This window comes from Lepisma saccharinum, chromosome 22 (genome assembly GCF_977018435.1).
Source record: "Lepisma saccharinum chromosome 22, izLepSacc3.1, whole genome shotgun sequence".
NCBI classification, from domain to species: Eukaryota; Metazoa; Arthropoda; class Insecta; order Zygentoma; family Lepismatidae; genus Lepisma; species Lepisma saccharinum.
This window is the reverse complement of record NC_139250.1, coordinates 13,152,817-13,176,213: the sequence shown is the minus strand read 5'-3', so window position 1 is coordinate 13,176,213 and position 23,397 is coordinate 13,152,817. Positions and strand designations below refer to the sequence as shown.

The 23,397-nt window shown below is 41.3% G+C and overlaps 1 long non-coding RNA gene across 1 annotated transcript in view; it reads right to left on the bottom strand.

Moving 5' to 3' along the window:
• The window catches only part of LOC146005023 (uncharacterized), a 213,005-nt gene that overhangs the window by 110,567 nt on the left and 79,041 nt on the right, over positions 1-23,397 (bottom strand). The window contains exon 3 of the long non-coding RNA XR_014443980.1: positions 6,982-7,024. This is a non-coding gene — a long non-coding RNA (uncharacterized LOC146005023). The remainder of the gene's footprint in view (positions 1-6,981; positions 7,025-23,397) is intronic.

The following is a 23,397-nucleotide window of genomic DNA, read 5'->3' as shown; positions in this document are numbered from 1 at the left end:
AACTGCATGTGTGGGTTTTCGCTCTTTGGTCTAATTTTCTGTCCGTTCCTCCTCTATTTTCTTTATTTCCGTCTGTTCCTCTCCCTTCTGTCTCCGCATCTTTTCATTCCAGTCTGTCCGTCTTCTGCTTTCTCTGTTTCTGTCTGAACCTCCTAACATTCTCTTCCGTCTCCTACTTTTCCCATTTCAATCTGTCTCTCTTTCTTGTCTTCTACTTTCTACATTGTCTATGGTTTCCTCTCTCTTTTGCATCCTTATCTTTTTATTTCTGGTTTCTCCTTTCTCTATTTCTGCCTGAACCTCTCACTTCTGTATCCTACGTTTCTTCATTTCTGTCTGTCTACTCTCTTTTGCCTTCCATTTTCTCTCGTTCTCTCTGCTCCCCTACCCTTCCGTCTCCTACTTTCTCTATTTCTGTCTGTCTCTCTTCTTTATTTCCTACTTACTACATTTCTGTCTCCCTTCTGTCTCCTCTCTTCCATTCTCTCTGCTCCTCTCCCATCTGTCTCCTATTTTCTTTACTTCTGTCTGCCCCTCTCCCTTTTTTCTCTTGCCGGCCTCCATGGCGCAGCGGTTAGCACATCGCACTACGATACCAGGGGTCCCGGGTTCAAATCCTGGTCTCGGCATGGATGTTCAAGAGTGTCCATTCATCAATTTCATCATATCGTAACGATCCGTAGTATCTTTTAATTATTATGGTCAACGAACTCCAACTTCCAGTCATTCAACCATCGTTTTCCAATCAGGAAATATTCAGAAACATCACAGGAATGCAGTGTCAGACAGTACTGAAGCTCTTCCTGGTCATCAGCGGTATACGGACGAAATCCAGGAAGAGGCTACAGTCCTGACTCTGCATTTGTTTAGTAAATTGAATTACAATAAATGTCTGGGAAGCAGAGAGTTCGGGGTCAGTTCTAATTCAGTTATTGAGGAGGAAGTTCCGATTGAATAGAGAGAGAGGAGGAGGTTCTAGGGAGAGTGTGTTAACGCTAGTCGCAAGTCAGACTCTACGTACAGTCACAAGCATAACCTCTCCCAGCAGATCTTCAGTTGGAGTACAGAGACAGGTATATCCTTACATTAGCCATGCTGATTCAGTCTTTAGGGGTGTGAAACTCAAGTGTCATGTGTTGCCATTCAAGTGCGTAAATTTAGTGCCTCTAGCGCCTTACCACCAAGCTCACCACGAGCAGAGAGTGCTTTATCATCAAGGATGAATATTGATTAGTGAGCTACATTCCCAAAAGATCCATCATTACGACTACTATATTTATTAGATGAAATTAATCAACCCTCACTAACCCTAGAAACTAGTGGGCATTAATGATACTGAAGCTTCTAATACTCTGGGTATGATGGTGTTTTTTTTTCTTTTTTTGGTGGAGATGCTGGATACGATACCATGTTCGCAAATTAGCTAAAAGTGGCACAAAAGCGAAGTAATATGAAGCAAATCAATCAAACAAACCTTCTCTCCCTTACTTTCTTATTTCTGTCTGCTCTTTCTGTCTCCTACTTTCCATATTTTACTCTGCCCCTCTTTATTATCTCCTACTTTCTTCATTTGTTGGTCACTCTCTCTTCAGTCTCCAACTTCAATTATTTCAGGGGCCTCCCCGATGGCGCAGTGCTGGTGGAGGCACATATTGGTTCGGATCCCACTTTAAACTGTAGGTCCAGTCCCGATTAGCCTTACTGTGGATAAAGTGGACTTAAAACACCAATTAAATCAATCATTTATTTCTGCCTATCCCTCTACCTTGTCTTCTATTTCCTTATTTTTTGTCCTTTTCCCTTCCATCTCTTACTTTCTCCATTTTTGCCTTTCTCCAACTTTTTCATTTCCGTCTATCCTTCCTCTCTTCTGTCTCCTTCTCTATTTATTTTTGTCTGTCCTTCTATTTCCTATTTACCCTCGTTCTGTCTGTCCCTCCTACTTTCTCTGTTTCTGTCTGTCCCTCTCCCTTCTGTCTCCTTCTCTATTCATTTATGTCTATCCTTTTCCCTTTTGCTCCATACCTTATCTCTTTCTGTCTGAACACACTTCTGTCTCCTAATTTCTTCACCCTTAAACAGGACAATGATTTCTGCTGGTCTTATTCGCTCTTGGTGACTTCGTGCCTCGTCAATGGACATATGTGGTGTGATTTCAGCAGGAAGAGGAATGGGGTAATGTCATATCAGCCTGGCAAGAAGAGTACACCCCACAGATGTAAAATACTAGATAATCCCTGGGACTTCTCTGAAATAGATTTCGAGACGAAAACGAGACTGTAATTAATAAGTCGAGACGAAATCGAGACATGCATCTTCATTCACGACTCGAACCCTAACCTTGTGAAATGGAAACACTGGCTCCAGCTTCCGTGTGCAGCGTGTGCGATAAGTGCTCTAACTAGTTCCTGTATCGCTACAAAGCAGACAAAAGCCTGCAGCAGAAGAAAGAAGATGGTACGAATGCCGTGTGTAAGCAAGGATCGTAAATAAGAAGAGACGTCGTCTTGATACACAGCAGAGGCGGCGGTTTCCTGCATTGGACAATGGAACCTCTTAACACATTTTCCACAATGCCCTCGGAGTAGGATCTCTAAAATTGCTCGAGAGACGGAACTCGACGTCGAAAGATAGATGGCAGCAGCGTCACTCCAGTTCGAAAAAAGTAACAGCGCAGAAAGATAAAAGTTCATCAGCTGTGCATCCTGCGTAGTTGAAGATCTATAAATGTCTCTCAAAAGTCGAGTAGCAAGAAACTATAATTCTTCCTGTGCAGACCGAAGTAGGTTTAAAGGTGGAAACCAACGCAGTTGCCCTGCTTCAGCTGCTGCTTATCTTGCCAACTCCAAAAGAGACTATCAAGGCGTTCATGTCTTATCCTGGGATGGACTTCAGTTAATTGTCAGTTATCTTAGTCTTTCAAGGGAAGGTTAAAATGTGCTGAATTAACTCGGAGTGGTCCAGTTGGTAAGAAATAACGCTTTCGTAGCCGAGTGCGTATCGGGATCGGCCCGCTATCGAAGATTGTAGGTTCACGTCCCGGCCTAGGAATGGTGAGTTTTGCACAGATCGTTACTCTTAGCCTAAAGAGCCAGAAAAAGCGCCATAAAATAAGATAAATGCAAAAAGAAGTAAGAATGCTTGACCTAACTCGAAACGAAGGTTTCTCTCTCATCGTATATTGCATATCGAGAACAATTAACCCACTGCTGTGATCCTGTGAAACTAGAAACCGAAAGTTCGAATCATGGGCGTCGGCTCACACAAAATAATTCCTTTTCAGGTCCACTATAAGCACAAATAGTCTAATCTATACTGAATCAAAAGTTTGAAAATGAAACAAGAATTTCATTGAGAGCAAGTGATCAGCTGCTATGAGTTGAAGCTTAACACAATATTGCGCCAAGAGGTCATATTAGTGTCACCTTATGTGGCATCCTGAGCTTCAGGAAAACTCATCGTAAGACGATAGTTCTTTCCAGTTTAGTGTAGATATAGTACGGTCTCTCCGTATCAAAATTTCTTCGATACATAACTGTTTTATTTCTATCCAGGTAATTATGCAAAGATGCCACTTGACATATTGACTTGTAAATCTTGATTCCAAATCGCGGTTACGGCACACACCTCTGTGGCGAGGAATGTAGAAAAATAAACAAATATCAGTTAAGAACTAACAATTGAATTGGTCACACAACACACAAGTAACACTGTAACCAACAATTTGCCAACATAGCTATACTAGTGAAACCTTTATGAACAGATGAAAGAGTTTTATGCATCGTGAAAATGTGAGGAATAATGCATAAGAGAAAACAACTTATCTGACCGTTGTGCTGTTTCTGTGGTATTTGATTTCTATTGAATACAACTTTGTTGTTGTGGTCGATTCATTTATCTCATCTTGCATAGTTTTTCACGATATCATTACAAGAAGAAATTCTCGACTAACATTATGTGAGACAGATGTATTTTGTCATCGATGATCCGCTAGATTTCAGATGAGTTACAGAAAAAGAAGAAATAATGAAATTAAGAAACCTCCCAGTTAGGGAGGTAAAAGAATGCCAACAAGAAGACGAGAAAAATCTATGTTAATTCTGGGTTTCTCCGTGCTCCCACGATTCGATCTTTCTTCTCTAAATGTAATTTTAGGTTTAAGAAAGGGTTAGGAAGGATGAGGCGTCTTGTCTCTCTCTCTCTCTTCTCCCTCACTAACCAACCCCCGTCTTACTCTTTTTTCAATTACTCTTCTTGTTCTCATCATACCAATCAATCAGGTAATTTATCGGCCAATTTACTTTTCATCGTCTCGTCTGCAAATGATAATTACTTAAAGCAGAATCGACGAGGATGATTAACACACAAAGTGAGGCGAAGATTAAAAGTGTGTTCCCTTTCTTTTCCTCCCCCACACCCTTTCATCCTCTTTCTTCATTTTTCCCTCTCTTGATTCCTTCTTGCCTAATTCGCTCAGAAGGAAGGAAAAAGAACTCTCGTGATTTATAACTAATTATATCAGGGTTTTCGCCAAGCCCTGAAGAAGATTTATTTCCTCAAAAGCAAGCCACACTTAATGACAATTGCATGACTGTGCCAATTTGTATAGGGTGTGTCAAAAGTTACTAGGAGATTGCGAGGAAGCGATGCAAGTGCATGAAATACCTGAGTAGAAATGTGTGTAATCGCACTTTATTTATGAAAGCCAATCAACCAGTGAGAATGCTAAAAAACAGAAGTCTCTATCTTCTGACTTTGAATCAAACGTTAATCACAAAATCTCGATTCGCAGTGGTGCGACCTTCATTTTATGCTATTAACAAATTGGCAAGCTAAATTGAGCACATGCTCTTGACCCGAGCTGCAAATTTGGAAGTTTATATATGCCGTTCGAAATAGCGTCAATAAGTCAGGGGTGCCCACAGGGGGTGGGGGGATAATGGCACAGATCGTGCCATCAAAATGGGGGGAAGATTTTTTCCATTAAATAATATAAAATTACCAAGACTCAGAGACTAAAATACAGTGGAAAAGTCGATTACAAAATGTGCATAACGTTTTTCATTTCGATGAGAATGTAATGGTGGTTAATGAGTTGGCAACCTGATTTCTTAGTAGTTTGCAACGTAGCTTCCTTGAAGACACCCAGAATTAGCAAAATGGGTGTATATCCACTTATACACGGCGTTTACGAGAGCCTTCTTGTTCCTTCCTCCATAGCCTAGGAGCACGTGTCTATTAAGATGGTCCGAGTCCGATGGGCCTAGTTCACATAAGGGGGATGGTTCAACTTTTCGTATGATTAGGGTTGCTTTATTTCAAAAGTGAAAGTCCAGGGCACTGCTGACCGAAAGCTTGTTGGGGAGCGGGGGTTGGTTTGCTGGACCTGACAAAGTTGTGTGTATGTAGTCATCAAGTCTCGCTACTAAGTATTGATACCTTTCTGTTCATCTTGTGTCAAACAACTTGCGAATGTTACGATGTTAACCTGTTTTTTTTGCACTGCCTTTTAAGAAACCAAATTTCTTTAAGAAGACTAGATGGGGGAAAAAATGATAACTGATTTGACAATCCCAGTGTAGTTTCTTATCGTTGAAATTCCGAAACTTTCAGGAAATTGTAGACATTTGGTCAGCAGTGCCATCTGGTGTGTGGAATTACGTAATTTCATTCCCACCCGTATCCCGTCCGAATTTAGGAAAATAAAAGGTAAGACTCTACTTTACGTCCTTTTCGTAAGGAATACGTGTCATATATCGTTGGAAAGCTTATTGTATAAGGAATTCAACAACGTAAATCCCAAAGCGAGGAGAAATTACCTGGAGGAGGAAATCGATAAAAACCGATGTTGTCCGGATATGCGTAATTGAACGTACTGAGGAAATTTTTCGATGATGAAGCACATATTTAGGGGTGAAATAAGTGCTAATGGAACCTAACCTAACAGGCCTAACCTAACCTCGTGGGCATACCTCGTCCCCGTGAATGGTTCGTGGGGCTATCGTGAATGGTTCGTGGGGCTACCCGTGCATGGTTTTTGGGGCTAACGTGAATGGCTTGTGGGGCTATCGTGAATGGTTCGTGGGGCTATCATGAATAGAAAGTGTAAAGAGAAAAAAGGTACTTGCCCGAAGAGATGCCGGCTGTCTGCAAGCACGGTTTTGAACGATGCACAAAATTATCACTGGGGATAAACGTATTTTACACTATCTAGAAGTTTTTGGGGTATTTTTGGAACCTGTTCTACTTTAACACGCATTCACAACGCGGACACAAAGACGAGCCTGCAGTGTTGTTAACTCCCATCGGTTACCACCAAAAGGCAATAAGGACGTAAAGTAGAGTCTAGCCAAATAAAATAACTCCGAAGAATTTTATATGAACAAACGGATAGAACAGGTAATCTGGTAATTTTACTGAATCAAAAGGGGGGATGGACCCGTTGAACCCCCCTTAAATACGCCCATGTCAGGAAGTCAAAGGGAGGCTAGCAATGGAGCCTTTAATAGAATAAGTGTTTTCTGTCGAGAACGACGCAGAAACTTGTACGCTGCGAAAAAGCGAGAAAAAAGCTTTAGGAATGTGGCTATGTCGAAAAATGGAGCGCGTGAAATGGGAAAAAAAAGTAAGATGAATGAAAATGGTATAAATATATTTTACGAGTAACTGTGGTCAGGCGATAGGGCGTCTGACTATCACGCAGGAGACTAGGGTTCGATTCCTGTGTTGAGCAATCACCGGTGGCAATTTGTCCGACATTGCTCCTGTATATGTAGCTATCAAGTTCAGGTTACTACATTGCAACCACCCTGTATTTTTATTGGTCGCTACTAAACCTCACGTCGCGTCACGCGAAGGTGAGGAACCTCTTGATTAGAATATAACCAGAAATATTGCAAAGGTCGAAACGAAATACATGTAAAAACAATATAATGTGACAAAATGTTTAAATCCTTTGAAGAAATCATAGCTAGTACTTACCTATCCCGTCACATTGTCCTATAGCTACGCCGTATACACTGCCCTGCAAAAAATACAAAAATAGTGTAAATGAATGTTTATTCAAATGTTTACATAATACAATGGCATAGTTGTATTTCTCTTATATCTATCTTCTTCTATTTATATAAAAAAAAAAGATATATGTGTGTGAGTGGGTGTGTATATATGTTTGTTCCGGCATAACTCTCGAACGCCTGGAGTGATTTCAACCAAACTTGGTACACGTATCACTTGCAATCTAGAAAGAAATAATGTGGGGGTAAGACACCCCTGGCACCCCTAGGAGTGGGTTTGGAAGGGGTGACATGTAAAAATAATCGAAAACGACCGATATTAAATTCCTCACAAACAACAGACATCCGTGACTCTATGCAATCCAGCACAACGATAGTGTTTCTCGGGTTGTCTAACATTCAGGCGGTGTTGCGAAAACGACCGATATTAGTGTGGAATCCATAGTTTTCAGAGTCGCTAAGCTAATTGCTGACATTCACAATGAAATAAAATTAGTTACATTTTACACTATAGTTAGAATTCACTATTTTATTGTCTAATACAAGATTGGGATAAATAAATACCCGGGCAACGCCAGGTAATCAGCTAGTATCTTATATACACCATATTCCTTAACTCTGTGGCGCAACAACCCTTTGAGAGATAAGGCCTGTCAATCGACTTTTCATTGGTCAACTTCAACAAGCAGCTATCCTAACTGTCCACACAATTCCGTAATTTTGTTGCTCCCCCCGAAGACAATCTGCACCATAGGCAATTGCGCTAAAGGTGTTTTTTTAAAAAATATGTTCTGTCCAACTCATTATTCGCTGTATCTTTTCTTAATTTGTCACTTCATTCCTTACTTTTTCTTGTCACGGGCAACATAAATATATATGCTTTAACCGGCAGAAGGTATCAATTCAGAGCAAGCCCAGGCACCTACCGACCTGTCGGGTGTAGAGTCCAATGAACTAACCGATCTCTAACTACGCACTGGGAATGGTTAGGTTTGAGAGTTCATGCGAACTAAACGATCTCTAACCAAAGTTTAACAATGGTTCACACCTGGGGTGCCCACAGGGGGGGCGGGGGTTCATGACGCGTCTGCGTCATGGGAATTTTTGCGAGGGTACAAAATTTTATACCAATTCTATCTATCTTCACACAAAAATTGGGGGGGGGGGGGTTGACTTGTTATTGATTTTTAATTTTAGTTATTATGTGATTGCGGCGATAGGGTTGAAATGAAACACCACTTCTTATGCCTTTAGAATTGGTTTGAATGGGGACGGGGCGTTAATACAAGGTTAGTCAAGCAGACAAACTGTGAGGAAAAAGGTTCAGTACACTAGCAATGGCTGTGAGCCTGAACAGTTTTGTACGTTGTATATTAGCAAACATGAAAGTAATATTAAAGTTCCTAAAGTAAACATATATTGCTTAAATATGTCTGTATTATATTGTTCCGCAAATTTTGTCTGACCAAAATAATTTGAGTAAATAATTCGCCATAAGGAGGGGGGCGAATGTTCCTTTTTTTTTGCGGGGAGGGATGGGCACCCCTGGTTCACAACAGTCCGCCACCAAACACCAACCTTCCGCGGATACTTCCGTGTCGTTATGGATAACACAATGAGCAGAGATATGGGAGCGTGGTGTAACAATTTATATCATGATTTGAGAGAAAATTCACTTGCTTAAAGAAGGATACGTATTTTACAGGTTATCATCTTAGATATGTTTCGTGTTTTATGTACATGTACACACAGTCTATTCATCTTAACATTGTTTTAGAGAAGGTGTGTTTTCATAGATAAAGCTTCCAATCAGGGAGAGGAGGTCGGACGAATTACTCTTCGTTTAATTGACAATTTTATAAATAATTGTAGAGCACTTCATTCTCTATGAATGATTAAGTCTTCATTTATGTGTTACATTAATGAATACAAATATATATTAAGTACTTATTAATGTGCATTTAGAGAGAATAATAGGACAAAAAACAAAGAAAAGCTGTTACATAGTAACCAAACTTCAATTACTAACTGGTTTTGGTTCACAGTAACACTGCCCTGCCATCTATGAATGTATATATAATATATAATTATTTTATATGAAAAATATATTGACGATGTCATCCTCTCCACTTTTGTAAAGATTATGAAAATCTACAGATAACACTAATGTTGATTTTTAAGTATTAATTATTTCACTGTCATTGGCGAAGAAATATTTTGTTTTCCATTACACTAATCACCGGGTAGGTTTTCGAGGGAACGGAATTGGTGGTTTCCGAGCTTATTTGTCACTGAACAATGGCCATGATCATCGCATATGGGTTTTGGATCTAGGCCTGGACACAGTAGGTGTGTGGGCAAGGGCAAGGATTGGCGAATTTGAAAATATCAAAAAATGAATCTCTTAAAGAAAACTTTGTCAGTGCTGGGGTAAAATTTGAAAATTTTCCGTCCAGTGGTTCTCGAGATAATCGTGACCAAAAGTTAATCCGTAAGCTTACACAGGCTTCACAAGGAAAATGCAACTTTCACTCTGTACTTAGTATGTATTTCGAGGGGGGTTGTATGTCCTTGGAGAAAAGTGTGCAAGATAATAAGGATAATGAATCTCACTTTATTTAATAGCGTAGCTTTTCTGATACTTTTGGCTAATCGCGACGATGAGGATGAGTGATTGTATGACGAAATTGATAAAGGGACACGCACCGGGAACCCTGAAACTGGGATGCCTGAAATCGTAGCGTGCTGAGAGCTAACAACTCTGTCACGGAAGTCAGCTGATAATGACTCTAATCTGTAAGGATTAGAGTACTGAATGGGACACATGTGGTAGTTTCAGCCCATAGCCACATATTTCCATATATCACTGAATTGATAAGATAGACTAAACTACAGTTTAACATGGAGATGATGACTATGTTCACTTACGAGGTCTGTTAGAAAAGTAATAAGACTGATTTTCTGTAAACGATGAATTTTATTCTTTTTGCAAATAAAGGTTTGCTGGAAGGCTTCTGCTGGAATACCCTTCAGCTCGTCATTAAGGCTCTTCTGGATCAAAATGGCGCCCTTACAAGTGGTTTTTGAGCACGGAGAATAAAAAATGTCACAGAGACTGAGATCCGGCGAATAGGGAGGCTGAGGAACTACAGGAATACTTTTTTTTTTGCCAAAAATTCATTGATGGAGACTGCCGTGTGACATGGTGCATTGGAATAACCTTTTCGCACACTTTTCTCATGTCCAAATCTTCACGTTCAAATTTAACTCGCTACTGATCATTCTCACCATCAATCGACGATCTGACCTCACAAGAGACCTCACTCTTTCCACATTGTCATTGGTATTTGAGGTTGAAGGTCTTCCCGCACGAGGTTCGTCCTCCACTTGTTCTCGGCCTTCTAAAAAGGACTTGTGCCATCTGAACGCTTGTGCCCTGGATAGTGCATGTTATCCATAAGCCCTTTGTAACTTTTTATAAGTCACAGTAACGGATTCGCCAAGCTTTACACAAAATTTGATGGCACAACGTTGCTCAATCTTTTGAAAGTCCATTTTCTTAACGCACCTCACAAACACAACTTCACTTCTCGTGTAGCAACTGTAGCAATTTGGAACTTGTACTGAGTCAACGGCAAGCGCAAACTGCAGTGTGAAGGTGGAGGCAGCTGCGTTGCTGGTTCGTGCTCAGTGTTGCCAGTCTAATTACTTTTCTAACAGACCTTGTAAGTTGCAATTTCACAGCGTCTTCTACAGAGCAAGCCCTGACACTCGCTACGAGACTCGGCGGCAAGCTGCCCGGCTTCAGCGCTTTTCTTTCTCGGTGAACGGGTCAGCGACAGTCGCTAGAGTCGGCTATTAAAATTACAGTTTTCATATTGTGTACTAACCTTGACTACAGAAGGTGTTGAAAATGATGTCCTTCTGCTGCAACACATTCCTGGCATCTCCGAAGGAAATTGGCATTTACACGTGCAAGTTCGTCTACTGTAATTCTCCCGATTTCTCGTACAATACTCTCTTTTAACTCAAGGATGGTGTGCGGATTGTCTTTGTATACTTTATTTCCCCATTTTTCTTTCCACTTTTATTCAGAATTGACCCTGTCACTCTAAACCTTTTTACGAGGTTTAATATAAGCGACTGTCGCGGACCCGTTCACCGGGAAAGACAAGCGCTGATGCCGAGTCTCGTAGCGAATGTCAGAGAATGCTCTGTACTTCACGGTCCACATTTGAGAGCCCACTACCACGGACAAATTACGATTATACGTTAACTACTGGACTTCGAGTGTAAGCCGCTCGTTATGTCTCGTCGAGCGTTATTTCGTCGAGCGAAGAAGCTCTCGATTCTGTACGCCATCTAGCGTCGTTCGTGCGAACTATTTGGCGTTCGAACGAAATCCTCTCGATCAGCACTCTAGTAAGGATGGTTACTTAATATAGGGAGAAAGTATACGCAAAAGAGTTAATTAACATATAATCAATTAAGGTAAACAAATTGCCTAATGAACTCATCGCCAACTCAGTTAGACGCTTGTTCTCTCAAGAAGAGAGTAGCTATTGGAGACAACAATGCCCCGATAGCCTTTGGGAACGTCACGTGAAGGCAATAAACCCACAAAAACTTCCACGAACGACAATTGACGATCTCCATAGTACCAGAACATGTAGCCAAGATGTCACTGCCATATAGCCTAAAGGAGCATGGCGATCACGACTCTTCAACATACATGCAGAACGACAATGGACACAGAAGACAATGACGACACATACATGTTACTGTGGAAACGCTTGCGTGACGGCCAAGTCCATCCACTCCGAGTGAATTCTGATCACCTTAAGTCGTGCTCCCCGAAGCAAATTTCGGCGTCTGGAAGTGGACAGATTCGAATTTCCACGAAAAAAAGGTGTCTCGTGTGTGCGTACAAGCAGAAGGGCAGAAAATCTACTTGACCGCCTTGTGGAGACTCGATTTCACCTGATACGTAAGGCACCATTGGTAGATGAATTGTGAATTCCCTACAGCGGTTCTGGGGTAGTCAAATTCCGGCAGCCCCCTTCATTAGCGCCAAAACCAAATTTATGATTGCATAAGCGTAGCTACTTGTTTGTTTCAGTTTATTTTTAAGTTCAGTTTATGCACATACAGGCTAATCGGGACTGGACCTACAGTTTAAAGTGAGATCCGAACCATTATGTGCCTCCACCAGATCCGTGGCTGTTTCTTTTGAAAAAGAGTTGGATTTAATGTTCACAAGAATCAATTTAAGTTACTGCTGTATAATACAATAACATTTTTGCAAAATCATCTAACAATTTAAGATATATAAATACCGTTATTTTGATGCCATTAGGTAGGATGGCATAAACGTATTCTTTAACTAACTAACTAACTCTCTAGCCTTCTTGAACCCCGAAGGTTCATGGCTGCAGCAACACAGGCCTTCTTCCATCTGTCCCTATCCTGAGCAAGATCTATATACTCTTTTCCATCCCTACCGATTTACTTTAGGTCCATCTGAACGTTGTCCCTCCATCTTCGTCTTGGCCTTCCTACAGGTCTCTTACCATCAGGTTTCCCAACAAGAATCCTGTAGACTCTTCTTTCCTCTCCCATTCGTGCCACATGGCCTGCCCACCTAAGTCTTCTTGATTGAATCATTCTAATAATATCTAGACATGAATACAAATTATGTAGTTCTAAATTATGTAACCTTCTCCACTCACCTGTCTCCTCATCCCTTTTAGGCCCAAATATTTTCCTAAGGATCTTATTTTCAAATACTCTCAATTTATGTTCCTCTTTCAATGTAAGGGACAAAGTTTCACATCCATGTAATACTACAGGCAAAATTATATGCATATACGAGATATCGTATTCTTTAACAGTAAGTGTTTTTAAGTGTTCTACAAATAACGCTACTAGTTTTCGTCATTAGAACTGTATAACATAATTATGTTTTTTTATTGGAGAAAGGTGTAAAGTATGGGACCACGGTATAAAGTTTGGGAGGTGACAGGGTGAAAACTTTTCTTGACAGTCCCCTGGTGTTTATAATCGTAATCCTAAAACTATCCATGAGGAAATATGCAGTGACCTGTGCTAACCACTCCAGCACTGAGGAAGGAACGAATAGAACTGAGAATGACAGTAACAGAAATTGGGCGAAATAATAGAAAAGACAAAAATGGAAGCAATGAGACTAGAACATCAACGGTGTATGTATGCGTGGTGGTAACGTCGTCGCCTTGAAAAAGGGGCTCCCGGGTTCGATACTCGGCGGACGCACAGAGTGGTTCGTTATCCCACTTTAAGCCGGCCACCGTGGCTATGACGTCATGGGTCCCGGGTTCGAATTCCGACCTGTGCAAGGATGTTTGTGAGTGTCCACTCATCAATTTCATCATATCATCACTCATTCCCATCTTCGCTGATTCTCCTAGGAACAGGGACCGAACTGGGTGATGTGGCTCATGAATCATTCATCCTCTACAATGGAGCAACTCGCCATTATGGCTAGCCTGATGGTAAGGTGCAAGAGGTAACGATTAAACAATGGCAAAACACAACAATCGAGTTTAAACCCCTACAGACTGGATCAGCATGGCGTGTGGAAATACCTGTGTCTCACTGTGTCCGTTTGTAGTGCAAGACTGGAAGCCCAGACTTCACTCTCTTTCTCCTAGACTTTTGGCTCGTACTTCTGCACCCTCTGACTTAGAACTGCCCAGGGACCTCCGTTCCCCCAGACATTTATTCCACTCGAATTTAATCAATCATGCCGACTCAGTTACCTGTAGTCTCTTCCTTCATTGCCATTGTTTACACCTGTTGGCAATGATGGCGAACAAGGAAGCTCGGCAATGTCTGACAAGACATTCCTTAGATGTTTCTATATATTTTCTGCCTGGAAAGGTGGTGGCTAGGGGGCGGAAGTTGATGACTCAAAAACATAGGTATATGACGTATAGAATGTCCTAAAGAATGGGAAAAAAATGACGTAAAAAATGCAAAAAATGACCATTAAATTTGTTACTTTCAGGTTATAAATTGAAGTTAAAAGAAAATTAAACAAAATGCAATCTTGCTTTTTTTTAAAAAAAAAAAAAAAAAGCACCAACCTGGTGGTTTCCCCCGACACAACTAACACTGTCACCAGTTCAGCATTTCTTTTGCTCCTAAACTGCAATCCTGCGAGATATACAGAGCATTCCCTGACATTCGCTACGAGACTCGGCGGCAAGCGGCCTGGCATCAGCGCTTGTCTTTCCCGGTGAACGGGGTCCGCGACAGTCGCACGCTGCAGTCCGGTTTATTTTCGCTCTCCCTGCCTTCAATCTCTTTCCCTTTCTGTTGACGTTGCAGACTGACGCCAGTATAATCCTCCCTCGGAAGTTGTGTTGTGTCGTGTCCGTGTGTTGAAGATTGTGGCTTAATATGGCACCACAAAAGTTTACATTACAACAAAGGATTTATCTTGTCGAGTGTTACTTCGGAAAGAGGAATTGTGGAGAAGTGCGACGACGTTTTGTAAAGAAATTTCCTGGTGTTTCCGTTCCACATAGGACCACTATATTAAACCTCGTAAAAATATTTAGAGTGGAAAGAAAAATGGCGAAATCTAAAAAATAAAGTATACAAAGACAATCCGCACACCATCCGTGAGTTAAAAGAGAGTATTGTACGAGAAATCGGGAGACGAACTTGCACGTGTAAATGCCAATTTCCTTCGGAGATGCCAGGAATGTGTTGCAGCAGATGGACATCATTTTCAACACCTTCTGTAGTCAAGGTTAGTACACAATATGAAATCTGTAATTTTAATAGCCGACTCTAGCGACTGTCGCGGACCCGTTCACCGGGAAAGACAAGCGCTGATGCCGGGCCGCTTGCCGCCGAATCTAGTAGCGAATGTCAGGGAATGCTCTGTATATAAGCTTATGTTCACCTTGGTGAAAAGACACAAGAATAGTACCAAAATGAAGGAAGTGACAAAATATGAGGAAACAATACACTGAATATTGCGAAAAATGGCGGAAAAATGCCGAAAATCGGGGAAAATTACCTACAACCTGAAAATTGGCAAAACAATTGTACTTTAAAATCACCTTTTTTGGGTTCTAGACGAAGTGTGATATTCTGCATATTTAATGCGCATCGTGTTTGAGAGAAAAAGGATGACATTTCATCAACTTCCGCTCCCTAGTGATGGCTAAATATCTGGGGTTCCGAGTTCTTTGTACTTTACATTTCAAAGATTCTACAGATTGTTACGAATTAACCAAAAGTGGCACAAAAAGCGAAGTAAAATAAAGCAAATCAATAAACAATAAATAAATAAAGTGGACTTAATAACTCAAACTAACAAATCTTTAAGAATGTGTGGTAACAGTCCTATTATCTCTATCAACAAAGCCAGTGGTCGTAAGACATCCTAAAAAAGACCCCGAAAATACTGGATAACCACCGTGAGAATTCTCACATGGGCGAGGGGGGGGGGGCAAAGGCCCCCAACAAAAAAAAAAGCACAGAAATGTACTTACAAGACGCCTCCTACGCCGCCAGGAGCGAACCATGCAAACATGCAAAGCAGATGCAGATAGGAAATTAAGTGTCCGGGCTAAGCATTAGGTGCCCCATCCGAGGAGTCCATCAGGATGAAACAGATCCTGCAAGGGTGCCCCGAGGGCGGCCATCTCAAGGGGTCAGCGAGAAGTCAAAGAGGCTGGTGCAATTTGCTTGGTCCAAGATCGTCTCAGAGCTCACAAGCTGACGCGTAACATCTGTTGGATGCAGATTAAGAGAAGCAAGGATAATTCGCAGTTTTTTGCTCGTCCCGGCTACAAAACAACTTTACTTACTCCGGAAAGCAATAAGAAGACCTCGTGCCGCATATGTTATTGTGATCTTCCTCGTTGCCATGCCTAGTGGGTGTTTATTAATTGTTGGCAATTAAAAACCGTCTGCTGTCCTTGTCGGTGTGGCCTGATTGATGCAATGAAATTGCATTGTTGCCCCAGCAACAATTGGTTAAGCAACTGGCTGAGTAAACAGGCAGAGGACGCACGCCCTTCAGTATCACTTAAATACAGGGTGTCCGTGCGTAATCGCCCCGATTTCAGTCTGTCGTCAATCTTAATTGCGAAACCTGCTTCACTACTTCCAAAGTTGCTTTTGTGACTTTCTTGTTTAGAAACATCTCTGTAGAGATCATGGTATATTACCATGCAACAAATGCCACAAACTCGAAATACTCGAAACAACTGACAAACGATTCAAGAACGTTGGTTGCTAGGATACACGCTGTTCCGAAGTCAACTTACGATATTTTTTTGGGGGGGGGACGAGATCGGCATAAACAATACTTTATGTTTGTAAATATACATAAAATGTGTCCTTGTACGTGAATTTGTTTTGGGGGGTGCAGAAATTGACTTGCCCCCCCCCCCCCAAAGTTGGCGCCTATGGTGCAACTTGAATAATTAATACAACATAAATACATATAATAACAATAAATAAGTTATGTTATACATAGAGAAATGTCACAAGTGTGCCTACCAAATAAATTTAGAACGATGTCTAATGTGGATGATAGACTTTAAGATCATTGCAATAGAATGATGTGTTTCATTGCTTATGATGTAAGGAGTGTTGATTCACCTTAGCATTCTGTCTTTATTTATATTTTTTAAAATAAAGCCACCGGAAGAAAATAATAAAGTTGCCCATGTATGTAAAGAAGTGAAAAGAAGCGAAATTAATTTTCCAATAAGAATGAATGCTTTTGTAAACTTAACTGTAGAAACAGTTGAAAGTCTTAAAGCGATTATCTTACCATCTAGCGGTCAAATGACGAACCACGTGATTTGTTATGCTTATTGCTGAAGGTGCTGGATGTTCGAGTAGTCTATTATCCTCGACTATCTGGCTTAGACCCTCCGTAAGTCTTTCAATCAAAAAAATAATATTATTATTGACTTTAAATGTACAACTGGTCTCACGGTTATTCGGTTTACTACAGTGGGACCAGATGCAAAAGAACCTGCGCAGAACTGCGTGTCCTGTGCATCGTGCTCGCGCATGGAGGGTAGGGGCTGAGTGGATCATGCCTCCTTACGGCCCGAGTTGAACGGACGGAGGAGAAGATGCGCCAATGTTTTTGGCCGAAGGTTCTTGTGTTTGTGATCGCTCTATATATACGCGCCATGTTGTACTCCAATAGTATTGCCCCGTTGTAATAAATGGAGACACAACACACTTGTCCCGCCTCCTGTATCCCCTTGCTAAATAAACAGCCAAAGGGCACACAGCAGTGTCCGCATATAATTGCCCCGATTTCAATCTGTTGTCAATCTTAATTACGAAACCTTCTTCAGTCTTTACAAAGTTGATTTTGTGTTTTATTCAAGCATCCATGTAGACATCAGTGTTTATTAACATGCAACAAACTATGCCATTTCATTACTCGAAACAACTGACAAACGATTCAAGAACGTTGCTTGCTAGTGTACACGATGTTTTTCCGAAGCTCCTGTGTAACTTGAATTTTATACGACAAAAATTGCATCAAAAAACAATAAATCAATTGTGTTAGTCATGAAGAAATATCACAACTGTGCCTCTACTAAATACATTTAACTCGATTTCTCACAGGGTTGATAACATTTAAGAAAGATCTCTGCAATAGAATGCTCTGATCTTTACAAAAATACAACAATTTTTATGTTCCTAAACTTATAAGAAAAACATTGTCATTCTATTTTTATCATGAATATCTTTTAATGTTCAGTCACGGGAAGAGTCAACCATATTTATAAATTCTGACACAATTAGACACTGTATTATTTATTGCCCATGTACATAAAGAGCTTGAAAGAAAAGCAAGTAAACTTTCCAAATAGGATAAACACTTAAGCAAGCTTAATTGTAATAACAATAGGAATTCTTAACATGATTATCTCACCATCTAGCGGTAAAATGACGAACCACGTGACGAAGCGTTTTGCTGCATGTGTCGCCAAACAAAACCGTTGGTAGTAAATCAACATTGTTTGGGAAAATATTATTATTGTTCCCTAAATCTTCATCCCAAGAATCCGGAAACTTGCCAATTTTTTCGAGGTTTCTTTGCATCAGTTAAAAATCAAGTGATCAATTTTGTATCCGATCTTTTATAACAAAATAAGCTCGAAGACAATCTGTATTCCACTTGTTTATGTTGGGAACTTGGTCAAACCGGAAGTTATTTTCCTGCCTTCGAAAATAGAATTGTCTGATCATTTTTTGTGTGTGATAGACTGAAATATTACTAAGTCAAATAAGGAACAGGGGGAATGTTAAGTGTGCATAATATCTGAATCGATATTCAATTGTTTGAAAGTTGTTTAGGAGATTGTGTGCTCAGCCATCTTAGAAATAGTTATTGTAAGTTTAGTATTAAATCGTTGTTATTTTGTATGCTCGTGTTAATCTTTATATTATCAAGTACCTACGTGTGTGAATCATTTAACCTCTGCGTGTGCATACACGACAGTTTTGTATAGCCAGGAACATACCCTGCACTGGTGGGAGGACGCTTCTTGAGAATTTTCTTATCTGGAGGAGAGGATCGTCCATGTTCTCCCCACTTTGAGCATTTCTGTCCAGCGAGAAAAGAATACTGCGAGCGCCGTTGCTAGAACTCTTGTCTAATCTTACGGCGGGCAGCCTACATGCTGGCGGAGCGGGGAATACGCAGCAGACCAACCAGACAACAGCGGTGGCGCCGAGAGTTAAAGTGCTGCGCGCACCTCGTTCTACAAGCTTCTGCCTTTCTCATCGCGCTGCATTGGTCGCTTCCCTTGCCAGCATGTAGGCCGCCCTCCGTAAGAACAGATGGTACAAGAGCTAGAGTAATAATTTTACTGTACGGGGTCACATTCAAATGCCTTAGTTACATCTAATTTACAAAGCTCTCGAACCATACGAGATTCTCGTTCTTGCTCTGACTTCGACAAGTCTCTTTCTTATTTCGTTGCCATCCCCACTGTGGAAAGCGGAAGCCATATTTGTGAACCGAAGTTACGTCAGAAGAATACAGAACATTACATGTCCGTCCCTGTCATAATTTGCAGACCACGCTAATTCGTCAGGAAGCTCGCCCATACGACAAGCGTCCTTAATTTCCCACGCTTTAATTCTTCCTTGCAGAGTACAAAAGAGGGGAGACGCCATTACCAATTCTTCCCCGAAATGAACTGTAGTCGCTGCAACTGTTGTCTAATTACAGCAGCGAGTGACACATGAGATCCACTCCGGTCACCTGCTGCGTAATGTACCGTGGAGGATGTTGATGACTCCGGGATCTCTTCGTTCTTCATGGCTAGAGGAGCTCCAGCCGGACAGATGCTCCTGTGAGGGGAAAGCCAAGAGACAAGAACATGGATTCTTCCTTATGGTCTCTACACTCCTTTCATTTATCTCTCTGTCTACTTTTCTTCCTTTATTGTCTCCCCTTTCTCGTTGTCGACATCTCTCTATCTTGTATTTTTCCTTTCTCTCTTCTCATCTTCTCCTTTCTCTTTAGCTTCTCTTCTCGCCATTGTTCTCACATCTCTATGATTTCTTTCCCTCTCTTCACATCTTCTTCTTTCTCTCTAGCCTCTTTTCTAATTTGTTCTCCCATATCTCTATTTTCTTCCTCCCTCTCTTCACATCTTCTCCTCTCTGTCTAGCTTCTTTTCTCGTCTTTGTTCTGCCATCTCACCATTTTCTTTCTCACCCCTTTCTCTTTAGCCTCTCTTCTCCCTTTAGCTCTCAAATATCTCAATTTTCTTTCTTTTCTCATCTTCTCCTTTCTCTCTAGCCTCTCTTCTCGCCCTTTTCTCCCTCTCTATTTTTCTATCTCTCTCTTCTCATCTTCTTCTTTCTCATTAGCCTCTCTTCTCGCCTTTGTTCTCACATCTCTATAATTTCTTTCCCTCTCTTCACATCTTCATCTTTCTCTCTAGCCTCTAACCTCGTTTTATTTTCTCTCATCCCTTTACTTTCTTTCTCTCTAGCCTCTAACCTCGTTTTATTTTCTCTCATCCCTCTACTTTCTTTCTCTCTAGCCTCTAACCTCGTTTTATTTTCTCTCATCCCTCTACTTTCTTTCTCTCTAGCCTCTAACCTCGTTTTATTTTCTCTCATCCCTCTACTTTCTTTCTCTCTAGCCTATAACCTCATTTCATTTTCTCTCATCCCTCTACTTTCTTTCTCTCCCTGTTTTCATATCCTTTTTTCTCTCTAGTCTCTCTTCTCGCCGTCGTCTCACATCTTTATAATTTATTTCTCTCCCTGTTCTCATCTCCTTTTTTTCTCTTTAGCCTCTCATCATATCTTCATCGCGACGATGAAGATATGATGAAAGGATACTCACAAAGAACACCTATGCTCAGGCCAAACTTCGAACCCGATACCCCTGACGTCGTAGCGAGCTGTGCTAACCACTCTGCTACACAGGTCGGAGCGAGGAAACAAGAATTTTTGACGGTTGCTGAGAATTCAGTACCAGACAACTTCATAAATACTCTTATCTGTGCTACAGTATTGGTGGGTACGCCACAGAGTGTCACAAGGAAGATGAGCGACAAAGACATTTCTCAGTGAAAGACATGCATCTGTTGAAATTAATCAACGACCCTCCCTTTCTCGGTCGTAAAAAGACGACAACAAAATAGAAGACAGGAGGATAATCGGAGGACCAGCAGTAAACCAAAGACAACTTGGTTCGCTCACTCTTCCAGGCGGTTAAAGAAAACATGAAAAATGGCAACAAGCTTTAATGTCTTTCCGCTAAATCCCAATAACGCTTAATTTATGTCCTCCTCTCGAAACGGCTGTTAAGTTTAGGATCTCTGACAAGGTTATGTCCGAAGTGGCTAAGTGTTACTTTCCTAGAGTGGGATATCTTGGTAGGGTATGGTCTTTGAAATGGTTAAAAGACACCAAAGGCGAATTAGACACATATTATATACCTGTAGTGCAATGCAGAATGCTCGATGAATGTTACTGTCCTGTTCAAGGTAACAGTTTCCGAACTAATTAATTATAAATAATTAATCGAGTTAATTAACTATAATTTTGACTAATTAATCGAGAACGTAAACGCTGAGAAAGTCCAGCTATTCTTCAAGAACCACATATATGAGCTGATGCGGTCCAGTGTCGGCCTCTATGTTTAGCGTTGCGCAAACCTTCGCCATATCAAATGGTGGAAGTTTAAAGTACTTTCGTTGCATATTGAGGTCATGTTCCTGTCGATATAAGTCATTGACTTCCAGGTTTTGTATCGTACTTCCTGCTCCAATATGTACACACATTCTACAATGGATGTTGCAAGATAAGCATACGCTCAGAGAACTAAATGCATCATATCGATTGATGCACCAGAATGCATAGATTGATGCACTAAAGTGTGTTTTATGGCTTTTTCAAAGAATCAGATTCACATTGGATGCACCTTGATGCATTTTGATGCACCAGAATGCATCTTTTTCGATGATGCACTTAAACGTTTCACCTGAGCTACACAAACTCTGTAGCCCAGACCAAACGTTTAAGTGCATCAGCCAAAAAGATGCAGGAAGGTGCATCAAGGAACATCAACGGATGCAATGAAGTGGATCTCGACTGAAATAAATCCTCACTTGAATCAAATGATGTACTTTGGTGTTTCTTTCACGGCATGCAAAAATGCACCCAAATGCATCAAATGTGAATCTGATTCTTTGAAGAAGCCATAAAACACACTTTAAATGCATCAATCGATGCATTCTGGCGCATCAATCGATATGATGCATTTAGTTTTCTGTGTGTAGTTTTTGGTATAGCTGCCGTGTGTATTGGCAAGGTTAAGGCAATTGTGTCCAGTATCGACCGTATAGCTATCTGGTAGTTGTGTAGTAATTAGCATGACCAGAATTCTCGTAAAGGGTGTTAGGTCTTCATTTTGTTTAGTAGTAAGGTCCACATTTTACCAAGTATTCCAGCGTTAGATGTTCTTTTATTTAGGAATGTGAGGTTCTAACTGCCACAGGGTGGTAAAGAATAACACGAATCCAAAGATGAACTGAGGTCAAGGAAACAGAGATGAACAGGAGAGATAAGGCAATGACGAGTAAATACCACAATCTTTGCTTTTGGCTTCCGTCAGCCAACAGGATTTCGCTCTGGAGGATGCTGGAGGAACAAGTTGTCCCTGTCAGATCGGACAGAGGAGAATCAACGAATAGCGTGGCGTTGATTTATGCACGGTGTGAAGGGAAATCTCCATAAAGATTACGCTGATGGTTACGCTACCCTGGAACATCCGGGCAATAAAAATTACGCTTCTTCATTTTATCTTTTACCAGCCACCAACACCTGAGATGAGTTGCTTCTGTGAACAGATATGCTTATGTCCAATCCACGCTTTGATGCGGTGGCGTCGCCAAAGGTGGTGGCTTGAGCATAGGGGCTGAATTTAGGAGAATTGCAAACCCATCTCTGCACCCTGAATTGATTGATTGACTTGGTTCATTTGACTTCGCTTTTCTGCCATTTTTGGCTAACCCCGAAGATGAGAATGAGCATGGACGTCCGGAAGGGGGGCAAGAGGGGTCACCCCCCCTGGAAAATGAATGTCTATCTAAAAATTAGCCGCGGTAGCTTAGTCGTTGCGGCGTCTGACTACCATGCGAGAGACCCGGGTTCGATCCCCGGCGGGGGAGAACCGGGACTTTTTCAACCTGTTCAAGCGGCTCCGGCGCCCACCCAGCCTCGTATAAAGTGGGTACCTGGAGGAAACTCTGGGGGGTAAAGGCGGCCAGGAGCGTGGTGCTGATCACATCACCCCCAGCTCGGCCGAGATCAAGAAAATGTGGGGCCCTAACCCCACATCCCCATATACGCCTTCATGGCGTGGTGCAAAGCACACGGGAGCACTTTACTTTATCTGAAAATTATATATTTCGCACATAGTTTCATTTCAGCCACAGCAATTTATGTTAATTGTTATAACTGTGTTGAAGGAACATCAGAATTTCAGACTGAAACAGTAAATATGCCTCCTTTACTCCCCCCTGGAAAAAAATTACCTTGCTTGCCCCTCCCCGGGACAAATACTGCGGGCGTCCATGATTGATTGATTTGGTTGATTTTCTGCCACTTTTGGCCAATCGCGAAGATGAGAATGGATGACGACATGGTGAAATTGAAGACGGAACATTCACAAAGAGCACCCATGTGCAGGCCGGGATTCGAACCCAGGATCCCCCGCGCGTTGTGTCAATTACGGCTTTCGTTCGCTCGCTCCAGACATCCCTCGGACAGAGTATACCATACAGCGAGAGATTCGCCTGAAATTTGTCATTGGTTT